Here is a 20,149-nt window from a genome sequence, read left to right on the forward strand (position 1 = left end):
AAACAAAACCCCTTACATTTCTCTCCCTGGGTCTTTGAGATGTAAATGTTCTACCAGATCTTAGGCATTGTTTGCTGTTGTTGTTTTTTCCTTTTCTGTGTTTTGAGAGCTTGATCTCTACCATCCAGAAGGTACACATATAGTGTACATTTGGCAGCCAGTCAAATAGACTGGGATTCTGAGCAGTGTTTTGTCTGGCTGTGCCAGCTCACAAGGGTCTTTGTCACCTTAACTTTTGTTGCATTACCTGTATAACAAAAGCTCTTTACTTTCTTAGGTGGTTTTGGGGAGTAAGCTTTCTAGATCTTGTGAAGGCTGCATCTATTGCACTCTCTTGTGGGGATGCCTCCTGTGACCTGAGCTGCTATTTAGATACATATCATTAATGACCAGATGATAGATCCTTTAAATTGAAAATATTTCTAAATTGGTAAATTTTTAGAGAGCACTCATTATAAATAGCTGGTACCTATTGGTGAGAGAAACAAGTTAGAAGAACATCGTATATATATCTATATATCATATATATAGATATATACTATCTATATATCTATATAGTTAACCTAAGAACTCCCTTAGTTTAAAACAAATAGAAAACCAATTTGAGAAGCCTTATTTGTGGTCTCCACTTCCCCTCAATGGGCCTTACAGATGCTAATAAAAACATTAGGATAATTAATGTTAACTGGGTTAACAGGGAAATAAGAAAAAACTGAAGAGAAAGTCTAGAGACTTCTTCCCAGTAAGGTGGAAATTTTAAAGGAACTCATCTCAAAAGAATAAAAATCTTTAGATGGTTACTAAGAAATAAGACATTAAATAAAGTGAACATTAATGGGATTCAAACAAAAGTTTTTTATACAACATGACCTAAGGTTGGATGGGCCAAAGGGGCTCCCTATTTGTCCCAACATTAAAGGGCCCCAAACAAGTCCACTCTATTGACCTCAGTTAAAATCTATATATTTAAAGGCTGGAAGAAAATTACACTGAGATATCTGATCAACAATTGCTTGGGGAAAAGGCCAATTAATCAAGTTAAAAGATTGACGAGGGGCTTCCCTGGTGGCGCAGTGGTTGAGAATCCGCCTGCAGATGCAGGAGACACGGGTTCGTGCCCTGGTCCGGGAAGATCCCACATGCCGTGGAGCAACTGAGCCCGTGAGCCATGGCCGCTGGGCCTGCGCGTCCGGAGCCTGTGCTCCGCGATGGGAGAGGCCACGACAGTGAGAGGCCCGCATACCGCAAAAAAAAAAAAAAAAAAAGATTGACGAAAAGACCTGAGTCCCTCGGCTCAATCTTTCACTGGGGATCCCAAAGCCTTTACACAAAAATAGGTAAAATGGCTGGGGAATTGAAAAGAAAGCTTCTGCGATTCCTTAAAAGACCAAAGCTTGTTGATGGGGTCTTAATGGAAACTAAACTTAAAGGTATTAACGTTGACAGAAATGAGAACATTTATAAAACTTGGTATATTTAAATGGGCTTTATATAAAATGGTTACATCACTTTTGCTTAATTATATTGTGTGATAGACATTATGTCTCACTGGGGTGCTTCACCCCCCCTTGGTATTATAAGACAGGGCCTATAAATGTGTCCTTCAGACAATAGTAATTAAACATACTGAAAGAAAACAACAGGATTACTTGAGCCTGCACAATATGAAATAAAAACTGATAAATAATATTCAGGGGCTAATGAAAATAATAATAAAAATTTTTTTGCTCTGGGTTTAACTTGTATGCTCAAAAAGAGGTCCTTTGTTGAATGCCTTGTGAAAATTCTGAAAGCGTGATAAATTGATCCTTAAAGTTCTAGAACATAGAACTCTTGATTTTCAATTTATTTGGGAATCTTCTCACTGATATAAAAAAGCAAGTTAATGAAAATATAGTTGGGCAAATCAATCTTTTAATATCATTTATGTGGCAGACCAGTTCTTTAGGGAATTAAAGCAACTGTCTTTGTTTTGCAAATCAGAAGTGTAGATACAGCCCACAATAACCTGAGACTGAGTCTAATTAGTTCAATCATATAAAACCTGAAACCAAAGATTTTTTAAAAAGGAAAAAAGTGCCCTTTTGAAACTCAAATCACTGGAAAGACTCCCTAACACAAAATCTAATTCACAGCTTCCTTAAGAATTTATCAGGAACAAAAATATATATCTTAAAAGTCTTTTCCACAAATAGTAAAGACTTAGTCATCTGAGCAAATAAATTTAATGTATTCCAACTGTTCTTTATAAACTAATAAGTTTATATTGTAAGACCTGATTCATCACTAAATGTTAAAGTGAAGATATGAGATCTCTAGTTTTGTCTGTTTACATATCTGTGTGTACATTATACATATGAGATGTCTCTATCTCTAGAAAATATTATCAATATTAAATTTAAAGAAGAATTCTATTTAATTGACTTAAAAGTGTTTACAAATTAAGTATTTCTAAATATAAGGAAAACTGGCCAGAATGAATTTCAGGTTATCCAGGAAATATTCAATATTAAATTAATATTTTGCATTAAAACTAGCTTAAACTTATTGTGTTAATCAATATAGACATGTCTTACTTTTATTGTACCTAGGTTTACTAAAGGTCAATAAATTAATGTTATTTCTGTTACAGAGTTCTTTCAGAAAGGAGAAATTAACTTGGCATGAAAATTTCATAAGTTATAAAATAATGGTAAATGGGATAAGAGTTTTCAGGTGAACTCTTTAGGAATAATTATGTTTTGAGTATGTCTATCTAAAATAGTGTCTCCAGATTTTTGGTAACTTGAAATTTTAGAGTTTTGGTAAGTTAAGTTAAATGATGGGAATTCATTGAGTATCTAGGTCATTTTGAATAAGATGAAATACTGGAACATTAATTGCTAAACAGGTCTAAATTTACCTACTTTTGTCTCCTTAAGAGAGGGAAACTGAAGATGTTTAGGTTTATTAGACACACGTCTTATACCACATTGAGAAAAGAAATTATACTATTAAAAGGTGTACATTTCTAGAGGTTTTGGAACGTTCCTAAATGTTTGCCAATCAAGAAATACTGGAATGACAAACAGTTCACAATTGCTTGCTGCTTGTAGGTTTTGCCTGGATATCAAAGTTTTTAAGGGTTAAAATTGTAATTAAAGCTACTGAAAATTCTAAGGGAAACATTTTAGTATGCAAGGAAAGTAGGATGTGTGTTTTCAGCAAAACAAGGTATGAGGACTAGAAATACATTTTGTTAAGGGGAAAGATTAATTTTGTCCTATAGCTGGTTATTTCTGGATGGAAAAATAAGGGACAAACTAATATGGATACAGAAAGTTGTGGAAGGTTTATAGAAAGAGAGCCCTGAAAAAGGGTCCTTGTTCATGGTTAGGCTGGAATTGAATTGAATTGAATTAGGTAAATGAATTTAGTTATTGAGAGTGAGCTGGTGCAGGACTGGAGTTGGTTTCTCCCTCTGTTAAAAGAACAAAGTTTTCTTGCAATGTTGATCTACTTTTGATAACAGATTGTGAGTTTCTTTGCCTTCTAAATGATCTGTATCTGCCTTAAAGAAACTTTTATTGTCACTTTGGTTGAGTGAATAAGTATTGTTTCACAGTGACCTATGATCCTATTTGACCAACTGTTTCAAAAAACTTTTGAGGGGAATTCCCTGGCAGTCCAGTCATTAGAACTCTGTGCTTTTACTGCGGAGGGCCTGGGTTTGATACCTGGTCAGAGAACTAGGATCCCACAAGCCACACAGCACAGAAAATAAATAAATAAATAAATAAAATTTAAAAATAATAAATGAAAAATTTTGATAATATTTTTTGACAGACTTCCCAAATATAAAATTCTAATTAAGATTCTTTTAACCTCCAGCTAACTTTGAGATGCTTCAAAGGGTCCCAGAAACATCTGAAAGAGAGATATAAACAATTTAGATTTATTTGGTACATTAAATTACATGGGAACGATTGTCAAAGAAGTGGTGATAAAATCTTTGGCTATATTATTTGGATAAATGTCCAAATGGATATTCCAAAATTTATGTGGAATTCCTAAATTCTATGTCCTGGTATAATATTATTAGTCATAATTCTAATTATTATCTTAAAATGTATGTCACAGAAATAACCAAGTTTCTTGTCAATTGCATTGTAATCAGATATTTAACTGCTATTTTAAGTCTTTTGTCATTTATAGACAATTATTGTTTTACTCTGATGTTTTTATAAAATTAAGATCTTCAAGAAGATTCATAACAAGGACTTTTTGACAAATAAGAGTTTCTGATGATTCGTAGATCATATCACTGAACTGGTAAGAAATTATAAAATTCTAATGGAAAACCTGATGGTTCATCCAGATCAACAGGAATTAATTACATGGGGCTGAATGAACTGATCAATATGATTTTTTTTGACATTTTTACTGAAAAATACTGGCATTTAATATTTGTTTTCTAGGAAAACTTTCCTCATATGTTAACTATGACCTACAACAAGTTAATAAAGTATATTTTTGTAAACAAAGATGAAACATTTATCTTTTTCTCTCTACCTGATCCTTCCAGAATTTTGTTTCTCCAGCCAGCTCCCCTGTGGACTTGATGGCTTATTGCAATCAGATTACTAGTTATACTAAACATTGTTTTAATTTGTTTTCTCTTGTTTTCAAATTAGTTATGCCTTGTGCCTCTCTCTGCTGTACTGTGACTTTATTAATGTTACAGCTGTATTACTTATATCCTATCTATTTTATAAGATTGTTGTCTCTTGCATTACCCAATGTGTAACCAGGGCTCCAACAGAAGTAATGATGACTAAATGTCTCGAGGCAATCAATCACATATATAACTCTACATAGAATAATTTTAATAGTGCAACTCTGGATATGGGAAGAAGCAATAAAGGAAGACATTTCCTGAACCATAGTAGACTAGTTAGACAGGTGATCCAGAGAATTTTATATTATAAACAGGGCTTAATCCAAAAATTAGCACTTAAGGGGTCTATCACCAGAATATTTGCCTGATCTAGGAATGAGCCTTCTTGGCATCATGCGACAAAATTGGTCATGAAATGCCTCCCAAACATTGGTTGAATTTATGACCAAGAGGAGGCACTATGGACCAAGAATGGTACCTGCCATTTCAGTAAACAAAGGATATTATGGCCATAAAGCCAGCAACCACTGCAGCCGCCCCCAACAGTGCACACAGAGGGGAACTCAGGATGGAGAAAAACAAGATTCTGGCCCTTGATAGTTAACATACATTTCAAAGGAATGATTTCAATAAGACCAGACTCTTTCATCTTCCCACACATAGAAAAGCACTAAAACCATTAATTTGATATGTCTGTTTTTTTGTGATTAGAAATAATCTTTTAATGTTCGACTACATTTTTTTTTTTTTCCACAAAAACTCCTATATATCCTGGCTCCTCCCTCACCTCTTTGGAACAGTTCCTCAGAGCTATCTGAGAGGCTGTATCCTGGGTTTAAATCCTAAGCCCACCAAATAAAATGTAGTTCTCAAATTTTAGGTTGTGCATTTTTTCAGTTGACAAACCTTGTGGTCTTTATAAGCCCCTGACTCTTTCTATTCCCTGGAATCCTCTTTTGATTTTACCTGAATCTGTGTCTCCTGAATTGCAATTCTTAAGACCCTGAATAAACTCTTTTCTTATTTGCAGCATCCTGAATTGTGTTTTGGTTGACAGTATATAGAGAAAGAGTTATGGAAGAAACACTTCTACAGCTTCATAATTTTACCAATCTTATGGCACAAATATTGTATTAGATCTAACTGGCTTATTTTCTGTAGGTTGTCACGTGTTGAATTAAGAATTTAGAAAATGGATAATGGAATGAATATTTACTTTGCTCTAAGATGCAGTTTGAGATGTGGACACTTTTTGACAAAATCCAGTGTTTAAAGATGTATACAAAATAGAGTTTTTCAAGAAAATACCAGTCTAAAACCCTGTATGTTTAGTTTTGAAATTAAAAAATCTCTGAAAAATTTATTGATAAATTTGTGGCAAACAGTTTTGGCAGCAAAACTTCACCAGAAATGACACGAAGTTTCATAATAATTCATATAATTTATTATATGAATTCATAGAATTTATTTATCCCATTTAGTGTCAATATTCATATTTCATGGCAGAAATATTAATATTTGATATGGATGCTGCTTCTGTAAAAAATTAATAAGCAGAGACCTCAATTAAATAGACTTGAGAAACTGAAGGGGGAGTACTTACACCCTGCAACAATAGCAGAGCCCAACAGGAAGAAGAAAGAGTTTTTCTTTCCTGGCAAGGACTCAGCCAATGAAAAGCTGTGGACTCTGTTTAGTATATCCCTCCCAAGTTCCTTTTTCTCTGAAAAAGCATTCTTCCTTCCTTGCCGGGACTTGTAGGTGGCTCACCAGGATTGCAGACCCTGAATTGCAATTCACTGTTGATTCTGAGTAAACCCGTCTTTGCTGGGGAAGTATCTGACAGTCTATTTCAGGTCAGCATTTCATATGCCATTTGAGGGTGTCATGTAATAAAGTACTCTATTACTTTGCTAATATCCAAAAAATTTCGAATTCAAAACACATCTGGCCCTTAATGTTTCAGGTGAACTATTGTGGACATAGTTTCATCACAGTTAATTCCTGAATGTGGAAAAAATTTAGTATAATTTGTAAGACAACATTGGTGTGTTTGTGTCCTTTTACAAACTAATATCAATATTTTCCTACAACTTTGCAAAACATTAGGAGCATTTTTTTCACGTGCTCTGTTATCATATGAGATACAGATATATTATCCATCAAATATATCTTTTTTTTCAGGATTCATAATTCCACTACCATAATCACTATACACAAGTATAAAGAGCACCTGAATAGGTCTTTGTCCCAGGATATTTTGCTTTGCCTCCATTCTTATTCCAGTGAACTATCTGGACAACCTAGAAGAAAACTAAGTGTACTTGTAAGTCTCAGCAGTAGAGTGGATCTTGGCAGAAGACACTCCATAGTGTAGCAGAACTGGTTATAGTGGAACTTGGTAGAATACAATTTAGTTGTAGAGTACAGCTTTGGAGATGGCAGTTGGAAGTTTGACTCTCATGTCCACCACTCCCTGATGAGACATTGTTCACAGGTGAGCCTCAGTTTAGAGGGCATAATAATCATACCCACCTGAGAGGGTTGTTGTGAGGCTTAATGGAAATAGATACATGTCAGATGGTAACTGCTCTGGCAAGAGCCCAGTCTAATCATCCAGTGTCCGACATTTTATTTATTTATTTATTAAAGATTTATTTAATATTTATTTGTTTATTTTTGGCTGTGTTGGGTCTTAGTTGAATCAGGTGGGTTTCTCTCTAGTTGTGGCACTCAGGCTTCAGGGAGTGTGGGCTCTGTAGTTTGTGGCAAGCGGGCTCTAGTTGAGGCACAGGAGCTCAGTAGTTGTGGAACACGGGCTTAGTTGCCCCGTGGCATGTGGGATCTTAGTTCCCTGACCAGGGATCTAACCCACGTCCCCTGCATTGTAAGGCAGATTCTTTACTGGACCACCAGGGAAGTCCCCTGGCATTTTAAAAAATTGAAGTATAACTGACATAACATTATGTTAGTTTCCAGTGTACAACACAATTTGATATTTGTACATATTGCAAAATGATTACAACAATAACTAGTTAACATCCATTACCTATTTTTTCTTGTGATGAGGACTTTTAACAATTTCTCTTACCACTTTCAAATATACAATACAGTATTATTAACTATAATCACCATGCTGGACATTACATCTCCATGACTTTTTCATTTTATAACTGGAAGTTGGTACCTTTTGACCAACTTTGTCCATCTAACCCCTCCCCTCCCTCACTCCCCACTTCTGGCAACCACCAGTCTGTTCTCTGCATCTATGAACTTGGTTTTTCTTTTTTTTTAGATTCCACATATAAGAGAGATCATACTATCAGTGCCTGGCATTCTTGGCTGTAAACTGAACCCTCTCACATGTCCAATATCAATGATGCCCCATATATGATAACTATCCCATACTCAGGGACTACAGGTTTCACTATTCCCCCTCAAACCCATTGTCTGTTATGCTTTATGCTCCAAGGAATCACCTGTTGCCACTTACTCCCAGTCTTTTGCTGTCTGAATGATCCACTTGTTTTCTATTGTCAATTTCAATTCTCTGCTGTGTGTCTTCACCCACTGAGTGGTCCTTATCTTCTTTCTCCCTAGTAAGGGTCAAAAGAAGACCTAATAAAATTTACTGAACAAATTTCAGGAGAAAAATCTTAATACTGCTTTACGATCCAAAATTAAAATTCTCAAATTACATTGTATATTCTAAAGTACATTTTAACAAATAGCAAGGCAGAAGTTGCCAGGTTTTTAAAGTACTAAACAGCAACTTATGGTCTTTTCAGAATTCATTTAACTAGCACTTTCTAACAATATATGAAAATTTTGATTTTATTGTTAAATTCAGATGCAATTTCATTTAAAATTATGACATTTAAATGTACTGTTTTAAAGTGGCTAAATGCAATAAAATTTCTTACAAACTCTAATTATGTTTTAAGAAAAATAGTGGCAAAAATAAATTTTAATTTCCATGCTTACTGTAAAATCAATTAAACAAATAAAAAAATACCAAAGGAAATCCTGCAGATATTATGCTTCTGAAAATAGAGACCCAAATCCTGCTCTACAGCTGAATGTTTAAACCCTAGTTTCCCCACTAAATTGTTGTGTTAATGAATCCATCCATCCGTCCATCCATCATTTTATTCATTCAGTCACTAGTTAAAACTTAACTAACATTTTAAAAAATTTATTTTATTTTATTATTTGATATTTTAATAGATCTTTATTGGAGTATAATTGCTACACAATACTGTGTTAGTTTCTGTTGCACAACAAAGCTAATCAGCCATATCCATACACATGTCCCCATATCCCCTTCCTCTTGAGCCTCCCTTCCATCCTCCCTATCCCACCCCTGTAGGTCATAGCAAAGCACCGAGCTGATCTCCCTGTGCTATGCTGCTGCTTCCCACCAGCCAACTGTTTTACATTCAGTAGTGTATATATGTTGATGCTACTCTCACTTCACCCCAGCTTTGCCCTCCCACCCCATTTCCTCAAGTCCATTTTCTGTGTCCACCTCTTTATTCCTGCCCTGCAACTAGGTTCATCAGTACTTTTTGTTTTTTGGATTCCATATATATGTGTTAGCATATGGTATTTGTTTTTCTCTTTCTGACTTATTTCATTTTGTATGACAGACTCTAGGTCCATCCACCTCACTACATATAACTCAATTTTGTTTCTTTTTATGGCTGAGACATATTCCATTGTATATATGTACCACATCTTCTTTATCCATCCATCTATCAGTGGACATTTAGGTTGATTCCATTTCCTGGCTATTGTAAATAGAGCTGCAATGAATATTATGGTACATGTCTCTTTTTGAATTATGGTTTTTCAGGGTACATGCTCAGTAGTGGGATTGCTGGGTCATATAGTAGTTCTATTTTTAGCTTTTTAAGGAAGCTCCATACTATTTTTCATAGTGGTTGTATCAATTTACATTCCCACCAACAGTGCAGGAAGTTTCCCTTTTCACCACACCCTTTCCAGCATTTATTGATTCTAGATTTTTTTCTTTCTTTTTTATTTTTTTTGCGATACGCGGGCCTCTCACTGCTGCAGCCTCTCCCATTGAGGAGCACAGGCTCTGGACATGCAGGCTCAGCAGCCATGGCCCACAGGCCCAGCTTCTCCATGGCATGCGGGATCCTCCCGGACCGGGGCACGAACCACCGTCCCCTGCATCGGCAGGCGGACTCTCAACCACTGCGCCACCAACGAAGCCCCGATTCTAGATTTTTTGACAATGGCCATTCTGACCGATGTGAGATGATACCTCATTGTAGTTTTGATTTGCATTTCTCTAACAATTAGTGATGTTGAGCATCTTTTCATGTGCCTCTTGGCTATCTGTATGTCTGCCTTGGTGAAATGTCTATTTAGGTCTTCCATCCATTTTTTTTTTTTTCACACACACACACTGTATTTTATTTTTACAAGAGATAAACTGACACCATTGTAAATGGATGACCACAACAAAAGGAACAATGATTGCAATTACCAAACATGAAACACACTCATACTATGTCATAATATTGACATTCAGTCCAGTAATCCTCCACTGTAACAGCTCCTTTACTTTGCAGTGAAAATTGATTTGTATAATTTTGCCTCTCAGTCCTTGTGGGATTTTTTTTTATTCAAACAGAAAGTCACAAAAATTATAATCATCCTCATCAGTTCACTCAGTCCCATGTAATTAATTTTCTTTTTTCATCTTCATCTTTTGTTAGCACTTTTATGAATACATCAGTTTTCCATTAGAGTTCTGAAAATGCTTCTTCATTCAGTTCAGCAGTATAGTCAGTTACCAGAAACCTGTACTTGTCAGAGTTTTTTCCATGAGTTCATTGAAGATGAAACCCTTTTATAGGAACATTTTTGCAAAAGCATCAGAGTACACCCAGAAATGTCTGTAATGACAAAAGACTTAAAAATGACTACGGTTAAAGATTAGACGAAAGTTCAAAAGAATGCAATTGACAAGGAAATTTAGTTACTTCTGAGATATACATTTTAAAGTAATAACTAGAATTATGACTTATAACATTATACCAGAACATATAAGATTTTTAGAAATTTCATGTAATGTCTGAAACATTTATAGTAACATATTTCCATACAAATAACCCAAAGAAATTTTAATATTAGTTGTTTTTTTGCTTGCTTGTTTTTTTTTTATACTGCAGGTTCTTATTAGTCATCAATTTTATACACATCAGTGTATATATGTCAATCACAATCCCCAATTCAGCACACCACCATCCCCACCTCACCGCAGTTTTCCCCCCTTGGTGTCCATACATTTGTTCTCTACATCTGTATCTCAACTTCTGCCCTGCAAACGAGTTCATCTGTACGATTTTTCTAGGCTCCACATACATGTGTTAATATACGATATTTGTTTTTCTCTTTCTGACTTACTTCACTCTATATGACAGTCTTTAGATCCATCCACGTCTCAAAAAATGACTCAATTTCGTTCCTTTTTATGGCTGAGTAATATTCAATTGTATATATGGACCACACTTCTTTATTCATTCATCTGTCGATGGGCATTTAGGTTGCTTCCATGACCTGGCTATTGTAAATAGTGCTTCAATGAACATTAGGGTGCATGTGTCTTTTTGAATTATGGTTTTCTCTGGGTATATGCCCAGTAATGGGATTGCTGGATCATATGGTAATTCTATTTTTAAGTTTTTAAGGAACCTCCATACTGTTCTCCATAGTGGCTGTATCAATTTACATTCACACCAACAATGCAAAAGGGTTCCCTTTTCTCCACACCCTCTCCAGCATTTGTTGTTTGTAGATTTTCTGATGATGCCCATTCTAACTGGTGTGAGGTGATACTTCATTGTAGTTTTGATTTGCATTTCTCTAATAATTAGTGATGTTGAGCAGCTTTTCATGTGCTTCTTGGACATCTGTATCTCTCCTTTGGAGAAGTGTCTATTTAGGTCTTCTGCCCATTTTTGGATTGGGTTGTTTGTTTCTTTAATATTGAGCTGCATGAGCTGTTTATATATTTTGGAGATTAATCCATTGTCCATTGATTCATTTGCAAATATTTTCTCCCATTCTGAGGGTTGTCTTTTCGTCTTATTTACAGTTTCCTTTGTTGTGCAAAAGCTTTTAAGTTTCATTAGGTCCCATTTGTTTATTTTTGTTTTTATTTCCATTACTCTAGGAGGTGGATCAAAAAAGATCTTGCTGTGATTTATGTCAAAGAGTGTTCTTCCAATGTTTTCCTCTAAGGGTTTTATAGGGTCCGGTCTTACATTTAGGTTTCAAATCCATTTTGAGTTTATTTTTGTGTATAGTGTTAGGGAGTGTTCTAATTTCATTCTTTTAGATGTAGCTTTCCAGGTTTCCCAGCACCACTTATTGAAGAGACTGTCTTTTCTCCATTTTATATCTTTGCCTCCTTTGTCATAGATTAGTTGACCATAGGTGCATGGGTTTATCCCTGGGCTTTCCATTTTGTTCCATTGATCTATGTTTCTGTTTTTGTGCCAGTACCATATTGTCTTGATTACTGTAGCTTTGTAGTACTGTCCGAAGCCAGGGAGCCTGATTCCTCCAGCTCCGTTTTTTTCCTTCAAGACTGCTTTGGCTATTCAGGGTCTTTTGTGTCTCCATACAAATTTTAAGATGATTTGTTCTAGTTCCATAAAAAATGCCATTGGTAATTTGAAAGGGATTGCATTGAATCTGTAGATTACTTTGGGTAGTATAATCATTTTCACAATATTGATTCTTCCAATCCAAGAACATGGTATATCTCTCCATCTGTTGGTATCACCTTTAATTTCTTTCATCAGTGTCTTCTAGTTTTCTGCATACAGGTCTTTTGTCTCCCTAGGTAGGTTTATTCCTAGGTATTTTATTCTTTTTGTTGCAATGGTAAATGGGAGTGTTTCCTTAATTTCTCTTTCAGATTTTTCATCATTAGTATATAGGAATACAAGAAATTTCTGTGCATTAATTTTGTATCCTGCAACTTTACCAAATTCATTGATTAGCTCTAATAGTTTTCTGGTGGCATTTTCAGGTTTATCTATGTATAGTATCATGTCATCTGCAAACAGTGACAGTTTTACTTCTTTTTCCAATTTGTATTCCTTTTATTTCTTTTTCTTCTCTGCTGTGGCTAGGACTTCCAAAACTATGTTGAATAATAGTAGTGAGAATGGACAACCTTGTCTTCTTCCTGATCTTAGAGGAAACGGTTTCCATTTTTCACTATTGAGAATGATGTTGGCTGTTAGTTTCTCATATATGGCCTTTATTATGTTGAGGTAGGTACACCCTATACCCACTTTCTGGAGAGTTTTTATCATAAATCCGTGTTGAATTTTGTTGAAAATTTTTTCTGCATCTATTGAGATGATCATATGGTTTTTCTCCTTCAATTTGTTAATATGGTGTATCACATTGATTGATATGCATATATTGAAGAATTCTTGCATCCCTGGGATAAATCCCACTTGATCATGGTGTATGATCCTTTTAATGTGTTGTTGGATTCTGTTTGCTAGTATTTTGTTGAGGATTTTTGCATCTATATTCATCAGTGATATTGGCGTGTAATTTTCTTCTTTTGTAGTATCTTTGTCTGGTTTTGGTATCAGGGTGATGACGGCCTCCTAGAATGAGTTTGGGAGTGTTCCTTCCTCTGCAATTTTTTGGAAGAGTTTGAGAAGGATGGGTGTTAGCTCTTCTCTAAATGTTTGATAGAATTCACCTGTGAAGCCATCTGGTCCTGGACTTTTGGTTGTTGGAAGATTTTTCATCACAGTTTCAATTTTATTACTTGTGATTGGTCTGTTCATATTCTCTGTTTCTTCCTGGTTCAGTCTTGGAAGGTTATAACGTTCTAAGAATTTGTCCATTTCTTCCAGGCTGCCCATTTTATTGGCATAGAGTTGCTTGTAGTAGTCTCTTAGGATGCTTTGTATTTTTGCTGTGTCTGTTGTAACTTCTCCTTTTTCTTTTCTAATTTTATTGATTTGAGTCCTCTCCCTCTTTTTCTTGATGAGTCTGGTTAATGGTTTATCAATTTTGTTTATCTTGTCAAAGAACCAGCTTTTAGTTTTACTAATCTTTGCTATTATTTTCTTTGTTTCTATTTCGTTTATTTCTGATCTGATCTTTATGATTTCTTTCCTTCTGCTAACTTTGGGTTTTGTTTGTTCTTCTTTCTCTAGTTCATTTTGGTGTAAGGTTAGATTGTTTACTTGAGATTTTTCTTGTTTCTTCAGGTAGGCTTGTATAGCTATAAACTTCCCTCTTAGAACTGCTTTTGCTGCATCCCATAGGTTTTGGATCATCGTGTTTTCATTGTCATTTGTCTCTAGGTATTTTTTGATTTCCTCTTTGATTTCTTCAGTGATCACTTGTTTATTTAGTAATGTATTGTTTAGCCTTCATGTGTTTGTGTTTTTTACATTTTTTCCCCTGTAATTCATTGCTAATCTCATAGCATTGTGGTCAGAAAAGATGCTTGGTATGATTTCAATTTTCTTAAATTTACTGAGGCTTGATTTGTGACCCAAGATGTGATCTATCCGGGAGAATGTTCCGTTCACACTTGAGAAGAAAGTGTAATCTGCTGTTTTTGGATGGAATGTTCTGTAAATATCAGTTAAATCTATCTGGTCTATTGTGTCATTTAAAGCTTCTGTTTCCTTATTTATTTTCATTTCAGATGATCTGTCCATTGGTGTAAGTGAGGTGTTAAAGTCCCCTACTATTATTGTGTTACTGTTGATTTCCTCTTTTATAGCTGTTAGCAGTTGCCTTATGTGTTGAAGTGCTCCTATGTTGGGTGCATATATATTTATAATTGTTATATCTTTTTCTTGGATTGATCCATGGATCATTATGTTGTGTCCTTCCTTGTCTCTTGTAACATTCTTTATTTTAAAGTCTATGTTATCTGATATGGGTATAGCTACTCCAGTTTCTTTTGATTTCCATTTGCATGGAATATCTTTTTCCATCCCCTCACTTTCAGTCTGTTGTATCCCTAGGTCTGAAGTGGATCTCTTGTAGACAGCATATATATGGGTCTTGTTTTTGCATCCATTCAGCAAGCCTGTGTCTTTTTTTTTTTTTTTTTTTTTCGGGACGCGGGCCTCTCACTGTTGTGGCCTCTCCCATTGCGGAGCACAGGCTCTGGACGCGCAGGCTCAGTGGCCATGGCTCACGGGCCCAGCCGCTCCGCCGGCTTGTGGGATTTTCCCGGACCGGGGCACGAACCCGTGTCCCCTGCATCAGCAGGCAGATTCTCAACCACTGCGCCACCAGGGAAGCCCCAAGCCTGTGTCTTTTGGTTGGAGCATTTAATCCGTTCATGTTTAAGGAAATTATCAATATGTATGTTCCTGTGACCATTTTCTTAATTGTTTTGGGTTTATTTTTTTAGGTCCTTTTCTTCTCTTGTATTTCCCACTTAGAGAAGTTCCTTTAACATTTGTTGTAGAGCTGGTTTGGTGGTGCTGAATTCTCTTAACTTTTGCTTGTCTCTAAAGCTTTTGATTTCTCCATCGAATCTGAATGAGATCCTGCCGGGTAGAGTAATCTTGGTTGTAGGTTCTTCCCTTTCATCACTTTAAGTATATCATGCCACTCCCTTCTGGCTTGTAGAATTTCTGCTGAGAAATCAGCTGTTAACCTTATGGGAGTTCCCTTGTATGTTATTTGTCATTTTTCTCTTGCTGCTTTCAATAATTTTTCTTTGTCTTTAATTTTTACCAATTTGATTACTATGTGTCTTGGCGTGTTTTTCCTTGGGTTTATCCTGTATGGGACTCTCTGTTCTTCCTGATCTTGGGTGGCTATTTCCTTTCCCATGTTTGGGAAGTTTTGGACTATAATCTCTTCAAATATTCTCTCTGGTCCTTTCTCTCTCTCTTCTCCTTCTGGGACCCCTATAATGCAAATGTTGTTGCGTTTATTGTTGTCCTGGAAGTCTCTTAGGCTGTCTTCATTTCTTTTCATTCTTTTTTCTTTATTCTGTTCCACAGCAGTGAATTCCACCATTATGTCTTCCAGGTCACTTATCTGTTCTTCTGCCTTAGTTATTCTGCTATTGATTCCTTCTAGTGTAGTTTTCATTTTAGTTATTGTATTGTTCATCTCTGTTTGTTTGTTCTTTAATTCTTCTAGGTCTTTGTTAAACATTTCTTGCATGTTCTTGATCTTTGCCTCCTTTCTTTTTCCAAAGTCCTGGTTCATCTTCACTATCATTATTCTGAATTATTTTTCTGGAAGGTTGCCTATCTCCACTTCATTTAGTTGTTTTTCTGGAGTTTTATCTTGTTCCTTCATCTGGTACATAGCCCTCTGCATTTTCATCTTGTCTATCTTTCAGTGAATGTGTTTTATTTCCCAGAGGCTGCAGGACTGTAGTTCTTCTTGCTTCTGCTTTCTGCCCTCTGGTGGATGAGGCTATCGAAGAGGCTTGATGGGAGTGACTGGTGGTGGGTAGAGCTGGCTATTGCTCTGGTGGGCAGAGCTCAGTAAAACTTTAATCGACTTGACTGCTGATGGGTGTTGCTGGGTTCCCTCCCTTTTGGTGTTTGGCCTGAGGCAACCCAACACTGGAGCCTACCTGGGCTCTTTGTTGGGGCTAATGGCAGACACTGGGAGGGCTCACACTAAGGAGTACTTCCCCGAACTTCTGCTGCCAGTGTCCTTGTCCCCACAGTGAGCCACTGCCACCTCCCACCCCCCCGCCTCTGCGGGAGACCTTACAACACTGGCATGTAGGTCTGATTCAGTCTCCCCTGGGGTCACTTCTGCTTCCCTTGTGTCCCGATGTACACACTACTTTGTGTGTTCCCTCCAGGAGTGGAGTCTGTTTCCCCCAGTCCTGTCAAAGTTTTGCAATCAATTCCCATTAGGCTTCAACGTCTGATTGTCTAGGAATTCCTCCTCCCGTTGCTGAACCACCATGTTGGGAAGCCTGACGTGCAGCTCAGAATCTTCACTCCAGTTGGTGGACTTCTGTGGTATAAATGTTCTCCAGTCTGTGAGTCACCCACCCACCAGTTATGGGATTTGATTTTACTGTTATTGCACCCCTCCTACCATCTCATTGTTGTTTCTCCTTTGTCTTTGGATGTGGGGTATCTTTTGTGGTGAGTTCCAGTGTCTTCCTGTTGATGATTGTCCAGCAGCCAGTTGTGATTCTGGTGTTCTTGCAAGAGAGAGTGAGAGCACGTCCTTCTACTCCACCATCTTGGTTCCTCCTGAAAACTTAACTAACTTTTGAGACTGCTAGATTATAAAGGAATTAACATTATGAGACTATCCTTACAAAGTTTAAGAAAGAAAACGAGGTATGGTGCAATTGAGGAAGAATAGAATTCTTTGAACTTGGTGGTAGCAGTTGGAAAGAAAGAGATTATCTTTAAAGGAAAAAGAAGGACAGAAAAAAAAAAAAAAAAAAAACAGTGGCTTTGAAAGCAGAAGACCTGAGTTAAATCCAGTGCTACTCTTTGCTAGCTATGTGACCCAAGCCAACCTGCTAAAACTCTCCAAGCTTTAATTACCTTGCCTATAAAATGGGAGATATACTTTTACCTCACAAGTTTGTTCTGAAGATTAATTGAATTAAAATAAGCAAATCACAGTACTTTGCACATAGTAAATTCCATTCTCAATAAATTCCATTTGTACCCCACTCAACTGATTTCTTTTAGTTCTGATCTATTTTAATAATATTTAAGTCTCTGGATTAATTCATTTATTCAGTCATTTATTTATTTATTTTTGCGGTATGCGGGTCTCTCACCATTGTGGCCTCTCCGGTTGTGGAGCACAGGCTCTGGACCCACAGGCTCAGCAGTCATGGCTCACGGGTCCAGCCCTCCACAGCATGTGGGATCTTCCCGAACCGTGGAACGAACCCGTGTCCCCTGCATCAGCAGGCAGACTCTCAACCACTGCGCCACCAGGGAAGCCCTATTCAGTCATTTAAACATTCATTGAATACATACAATATGCCTGACACTGTGATAGGTGCTGGGAATCCAAATATAAATAATTCAAAATCCCTCCTGCTGGGTATAATCATTTACAAGAGGAGAAATACCAATAAATAAATCAATACAGTAGAGGATAATAGAAGAATAGAACAGTGCAGGGGTCCAGAAGAGAACACATTGCCCCTGCCTGGAAGGTGAGGGCAGGTATATATTATAGATCTATGGCTGCCTTGGCAATTGCTACTCCATAAACGTGTCCAAATGGAGACTTTTTTCAACCAAACAGTCCTAGTAATTCTTTAAAGAATCCTCCCATTTATTAGACACCAATGAAAAGTGGTAAGGAAGTCCCAACCATAGGGGAAGGCAGAATTGCTAAGTCCAAGTGCCTGGGTCAGTATCCGTGTTCCATTCTTTATTAACTGTTTGCCCTTATGTAGGTAATTTAGCCTCTCTGAGCATGTTTCCTCACCTGGAGATAATAATTGCACCTACCTCATTGACTACTAAAAGAAAAAAAAATTATGTGATTCATTGAACTCTGTGGTATTAAGTAGTCAATATTAGCTGTTGTCTAAGAATTCTCACAAACATTAAAATAAATGTTTTTCTTATTTAAAAAACATGCTCCATTTATAATAGCAAAAATAAAAAGGCCCATTCAAGCCTGTTACTCATAAGTTCTCTGGGTTACCTGCTCTCTCTCTGTGAGACACACTGCTACTTTGGGGAAGTGTGTTAGTTCCAGCAGCAAGAGGACACAGATGGAAAGCTCTACTATTCCCGGTCCTCATAAGTTCACTCATAGAAACAGTTACCCCACTATAAAGTGGGAAACTGGTCATACTTAGGGAGGTCCTAGGAGTGGAAGCCTCTGTGAAAGTGCCTCTTTGAAGGACATAATTGTGTTTTGATTCAAAGTTTAGTTTCGAGCATTCTGAACACGATTTCCCATGAGTCTCTACAATATAAGCTCTTTTGAGATTAAATTTATTTACTTTTTATTCTTCCCTACAACCTGGCACGATGCCTGATACATAAAAGATGTTCCCAAATGATGGTTAAATGTAAAAGTAAAGTTATATATATGAACGCAACCTGCACCAAAGCCATGTTCAGGAATAATTTATTAAAACATTTTTTAAAATCACTTTTTAGGGCTTCCCTGGTGGCGCAGTGGTTGAGAATCCGCCTGCCGATGCAGGGGATACGGGTTCGTGCCCCGGTCCGGGAAGATCCCACATGCCGCGGAGCGGCTGGGCCCGTGAGCCATGGCCGCTGAGCCTGCGCGTCCAGAGCCTGTGCCCCGCAACGGGAGAGGCCACAACAGTGAGAGGCCCGCATACCACAAAAAAAAAAAAAAAGAAAAAAAAAAAAAAAAAAAAAACCACTTTTTAAGTTGAAGTATTTAAATGCAAACATGTCATTCTCTGGTACCAGCTGGGTGTTTGGTTCCTTTGGCTTTGTTTTCACATCCCCAGTAACCTGGACATGGACGCAGACACATACATACTTGTTCTTTGTTGTTTTAACAGCACATGGTGCTGGTGATTGGGGTTTGGCTTTGGTTTTCAGTGTCACAAAGTCAGCTCCTGGACTGCAGTACGACTCTGACCCCAGAGGCAACAGGGACAGATGCCAAAGCCTTAACTTGCGAATAATCTCCACTTCCTCCTCTCAGGAGCTCACATAATTCATGCATCTGGAGAGGCCTGCCACACCTTTCAGCTGTATTAGGTTGTAATTCATCTTCAGAACCAAAAGATTCCAAATGTAAAGGCCAAACTATTCGGGAGCTGCTCTAACGAAATGATTCTGTGGCCTAGGGCATCTACCAACCCTCTAGGTGGGCCTGAGCAAATCACAAAACATTTCACCCCCAAAGGGTTGTGAACAGTATTACCCTTTCTTACAGGCCATGAAATACAGGTTGGGCTTGACTCCACTCTCAAAGGGGAGGGAGGACTTTGGCTCATTGTAATGATTGCATCCTACCCACCCCTCCCACACCCCCCAACACTCTAGGTGCAGTACCCAGGTCGGTCCCTGACTTCACAGGCTTTTCTTGGCACAGACAACAAAGGCTTTGGGGCGCTTTCCATTTGTCACTTGCCGGCAGCCTGAAGCCAGTGTGCAGTTCAAGTGCCTGGCTTGAAAGCTTTCCAGTGTAGTGTGCTGTGGGTTTGAGGTTTGCCCTCACTCGTTCTCACCGTGTGTGGGAAGTTCCCCTGGGAAATGAGGTGGTGGCTTGGCACGCCAGACTTTTCAATTATCTTCCGCTGTGGGTCTGAGGCCAGCTCCACCAGCAAGTGGAAAGCGGCCAGGCTCTCTGAGGAGGCCGCTGCCAGTCAGTGTGTGTTCCCTTCTTCCAATTCTCAAGTCGGAATAGGGCAAGTTGTTTGTCTCTTTTTCTTTCTTCCTTCCCTCTTCCCTCCCTCCCTTTTTTGCTATTTTTTTTGGCCATGGGATTGTAAAT

The sequence above is a fragment of the Kogia breviceps genome, chromosome 16, assembly GCF_026419965.1.
Source record: "Kogia breviceps isolate mKogBre1 chromosome 16, mKogBre1 haplotype 1, whole genome shotgun sequence".
In the NCBI taxonomy this organism is placed as follows: Eukaryota; Metazoa; Chordata; class Mammalia; order Artiodactyla; family Physeteridae; genus Kogia; species Kogia breviceps.